The following is a 5541-nucleotide window of genomic DNA, read 5'->3' on the forward strand; positions in this document are numbered from 1 at the left end:
TTTCCCTTTGTCCTCCCACCCTCCCCCATCCGCTATCACTGTCTCTCTCCCCCTCCCTCTCTCTCTCTCTCTCTTTCTTTCTCTTTGTTCGAAACAAAGATTACCCTTGTCAAAATGCCGTTAAGGGGGTGGGTGACGGACAAACACGCGACGAAAGTAAACGCGGTATTTCATCGTTCGATGCCGCTTACGATGCGTAAATTCCATAAAATGCTTGACTCTCGCTTCTTCCTTGCAGCGGGCGACCCTTCCGAAAATCGCTGAGGCTGCACGTTCGCTCTATGTATCACACATATTTACATGATACACACACACACACACAGAGTGACACATGCATATGTAATTGACACGCTGTAAAGAGGCGAAAAGTACGATAGACCTCTCGTGAATATAGACAGACATTCCAGTCGCCACCTCATCTTCAGTCGACAGGATGCCGGACCTGTAAAAACCGCTTTAAAAAAAAGAAAAAGTAACGAATTACGTAAAACGCGAGAAACGTGTAAAACGTGCTTGTAAAAAAACTATGACAAGAAGAAAAAAAATAGTTCCTTCATCCGTAATAATGATAAATCGCGACCACGCGTTCATCTGTAAATTAAAAATCGTTAAAGGGAAGAAGATACAGCGCCTCTCATCTGTAATAGATTCCATCGATCGCACCTGACAAAATCGCGCATAAGGGAAGCGAGGTATAAATTAAGCGAGAAAAATGTTGCGAAAAAGGAAAAACGGCACGAAGCGTAAGTCGAACGCAAAATATCTCATGTCTTATCAGCTAACGTAAGATTATCGATTTATCTATCGTATTTTTAGTACTATTATCATTATATTATGATATTGTATTATTATTACTATTATTATTATGCTATCGAATATTGTTTGATTAACGGTCCTCTTTTTCTCTCCCTATTTGATTATTCATTTCCGCTATTACTAATCGCGCTAGACATATGTAAATATATGTATATGCATATAAATCCGCACGTATATACATATATATACGTATGAGCACGCATATATACATATATACATATACATATACATATATACATATACGCATGTATAAGCTCGGCACATGTAACACACATTTATAAATATGATATAACATGTTCCAAGTACACTTGTCATTAATCTTTCCGATTGTCACATTTCTCCTATCTCTCTCTTTTTCTCCTCTTTTTCCCATAATAAAATCTCTCGAAAATTTGGTATGAACGTTTAGGGATAGAAATCGCATTAATCTAGCAGTCTGTCGTCATATATCTACTTAAGCCTCCCTCTTGTACCAGACGAAAAAAAGTAAAGAATTTATCGATTTTTAATTATAAATAGTGTAAATTTTTTATATAGTGCAAAAAAATGCGATATCGCTGATGAGACGCTGTCCGAGTAAATGTGTTTATTGCGTGTAAAGATATGGAGTGCGGAAAAAAAAGGAAAGGAACTTGTGACCGGTGAAATCATACGATCTTTATTCGATCTTTATCCGATCTTTATTATCTTTTGTCAGCTGTACACTCTTTTTAGAAGTGAATTTTACGAATCACGTTGGTCCAGACTGAGTCCAATTTTCGAAGTATGATCGACCTCATAAAAAAAATTTCGTTTCCTTTCTTTTTTTTAATGAACGTCTAAATTGACGATGGCATTGTTATGTTCGTTTGTTGCTTTCAACAATCTCGAACACCGTGATTTGTAAATTCGATCTAACTTTCATCTGTGAAAGAGAAGCAAAGGGAAAAGCGATTGACCAATTTATCCCGATTTTTTCCCGCATAAATTCTGGGACGTCTTTGCTGCTCTTTTGGTGTGATGATATGCGGAGATTTTTGCGAAACAAGAGCACTTTAAAGTATCGCACTCCCACAATGATACATCTCTGAGAGTGAAGGTATATCTGAATGGAAAAAAATAGAAAAATTGTACCCATGAAATATCGTCGTATTATACAACGAACCTTCAGTTGATGTTCACTAACATAAAAAACTAATAAAAAGAAGAATTACGGGAAAGGCAAATTTTACGAATCTTATACTTTCTCGTTACACTTTGTGTTAAAGTACGGAAGATAAATCTAATTTTTTAGAGATTTATTGAATGTGTGTTTAAATCTATTTGAAGTTATACTTTTAGATATAGCAAATTATTTTGAGTTTCATAATACTCGGCTTTTTTGACAATGATACTTTGTCAATTCTTACATGATATTCGTTTTTTTTTTTTCAATGAAATATTGAATTCGTTGTATATATGACAATATTACATAAAAAGCTGCAGCATTGCCGTGACCAAACTATTATGTAAAATCATTCTGTTTCTTCGAACATTTGTACTTCTGGATAAACCTTTATCTTTCTGCTGTTTCCCTTCCTTTTTCTTCCCATTTCTTCTCTCTCTTTCTCTCTCTCTCTCTCTCTCTTTTTCTGTCCTTCACGAATCTTCTTTCTACCCTATTCTTTGAGAATTGATTCGCAAAACGACCGGAAGACCCTTTCTCACCGGGACATTTAAAACGTTAAGTATAAGCAGATTAAGCAACCCTATAAATATTGATTATACATATATATAAATATATGTATACATATATATATCTGTATATGTATATCTAAGCCTTATCGGTATGATATATATATGTAATAAGTACTATTTAAATATTGTAACAATTGTATATGATTTTAATACTACACGCTAATTGTATCATATATATATGAAGGATCTGCGACCTCCCACTTTGCAGACATATACAGACAAAACATGCAAGTACATAAACAGCAGGCACATCCATACACACACACATACACACACGTGTTACATACAGGGCACATCGTGACACCACACGTACACACCACAAACGCTTAACACATAGACACGTACCACATACACGCACATACTTGCAAAAGACGATTGTGCAATTTTAAAACAGATAGAAGTCGACATTTCTTTTCGAGAAAGAAGTCGAGACGCGGACATTCTTCGATTGCCCATGTATTCACTTCATGCCCACCGGATTCAACTGCCACGGCGCTGGTATATGAACAGTTGTTCGAATGAAGGCCTCTCTGGCCCTTTCTGGAATATCATCGGCCTTAAGGGAAAGCTTATTGACATCCTAAAATTTCAACGCCAGAAATTTCGTCTTTCTGTCGTTGTGTATCTCACATTTTTTCGACTGGCACGATTGTCGTCCTATTGATTTTTTTATATAAAATATATAACGGAAGAGAGACGTAATAGAATCAGTTTTTGTTTCGATTGTCAATTGTATCTATAAAGACAAACTTGCAAAGACCTTAGGGTATTAGCCTATCCTCGCTCTGTGAACGAATATCCGTTTAAAGAGGGACAGGTTGACGCCTTTGAGGCTTTCGCCTTGAGACCGACGATACATAAAACCGCAATGAGGGATAAGCTAGCGAACATCAGCGGGAATGGTGCGCCCTGATATTAAGACTGATGTACAGTAGCGCGCTATTCTCATCATTTCACGAGTCATGCTCCTCCACCGCTCTACACGAACACAACAATACGGAATCGCAGGGCTAAACTAAGTATATATATATTTCGTATATATACCAAAAAAAGAACATATATATTAAATATATATATAAATATCTCGTATATATTTGTCTGATATATGTCATATATGTAACGCGTAACACTGTTCGTATTAACCACCGGCTCCTATGAGAGTGCGACCCGAAAGCATGGCGTTATCCCGCGAAAAAAAAACGCGGGATATCTCGAAAAAATAATTACCTTTGAAACGATCGGAAATGTCGGTATTATGAAATCCCGCAATTTGGATCGAATTCGCTTCGCGTAAAAAATGCTTCGACATCGACAAAGGGACTTTCGCCGAGAAGAATACCTCGTGCAGGACGCACGACGATATACGAGCCGGTGGTACTGTCTGAGACACACACGATAGATGCAGAGGGAAATAAAAGAAAAAAATCAGTCGCAAGAAGTGTATTCCATGTTAGAAGATAATTAGATAAGTGGGACGGACAGACATACGGATTTAAAAGAGAAAAAATACGCAAGATCACATAACTTGTATATTAGTGTATAGAACGTAGAAGACGATGAAATAGCCATTGAAGAAAAAAAAAAGAATCATTTTCGACAATGTTTTTTACAAACAGGCAGAACAGTGCAAGTAGATTAAACAAAAGAAATAAAAAAAAGAGAGAAAAATGTCATTGTACCATTAAAAGCGAGAAAAGGAAGGTAGGAAGAAGGAACATGCGCGTGAGAGAGAGCGTTCATTTCCGAGTCAATCTCATCAGATGCGTTAAACAGAATGGGCGAAGTCTATGTTATTCCGCTACTTTATAAAAGCGAAGCAAATTACGCGTACACAAAAAAAACTTTAGATTCGTTTGATGGGAAACACGATAGAGCTCGACCACTCACAGAATTTCCGAAACGCGTTTTAACGAACATGTTATTTGAAAATGACGCAAAGCAAACGCTATTGTCATTTTCTGTTTAAGGATTATTTCTCTTCGATTTTATTTCTCGTTCTGTCCCCGTTTGATTTACACTTCGCTTTACTTTGGAACAAAGTTGTTAATCATTCTTAGCGCAATGATTCGCGACGTGATCATATAGGTAATAATCACTTATCACGCCTTTATGCAATTGTAATCTGTTTGTAATCATCTCGAGAATGTATATAGAATTAAACAGAAATGGAGAAATATTAAGCAATATTGACTGTGAATATCTCATTTGAAATTACATCAACAGTGACTTAGCTAGTTAACTAATGATATATCAATAGCAATATTAGTTTGAGTATTTATTTAACATCAATTTCAATTTAATGCTTTACATTAAAATTCATTATGAGTAACGTTGCAGTACTGAAATGTACAATGCGATACAAAAAAAGTTTCAATTTTCCGGGAACCTAATTGTCAAATTGTTCAATCGGGCTTGTAAAAATCGCGGTTGTGAGGTCAGATTTCGTTGTATAAAAGCGTGAATTCTGTTCGGATTTCTGTTCTATGTGGATTTATTTTTGGAATGAACCTGAATGGAAATTACAATTTTAACTGTCGCTTTTAACGTCTTATTATTAAGTGCCAGTTTTTTTAAACGCATAGTAATATGTTCATTCAATATTGCGAGCTGAAAAAATTTCGCGGTATTTCAATCGAATATTTATAACTTCACGCCGGTTTCCGTTGCAGTTATTAAGAGCGTTACTTTATTTTCGCAACAATTGGCTGCGAATCCATCGCGCGCGTTGTCACGAATCGTTAATAAACCGATTTCGTTCGTTTTGTTTTACGATTATCCATCGGTTCGAACGTTTTATCGTATATCTGCGTTTCGATCTCATTCCTTTTAGCGATTTAATTGTTTACTGCAAAAGTTTTTCCACGCAGAAGCGAGCATCTCTCTAATTTTAATTGATTTAATTTATTTTTCTCTCTCTCTCGCCCTCTCCTCACATTAAAAAAAAATGCCGCGACAATGTAACTGCATTTTATACACTTACACACACACACACACACACACACACACACA

This window comes from Mycetomoellerius zeteki, unplaced genomic scaffold (assembly GCF_001594055.1).
Source record: "Mycetomoellerius zeteki isolate Tzet28-1 unplaced genomic scaffold, Tzet1.0 scaffold149, whole genome shotgun sequence".
Classification (NCBI taxonomy): Eukaryota; Metazoa; Arthropoda; class Insecta; order Hymenoptera; family Formicidae; genus Mycetomoellerius; species Mycetomoellerius zeteki.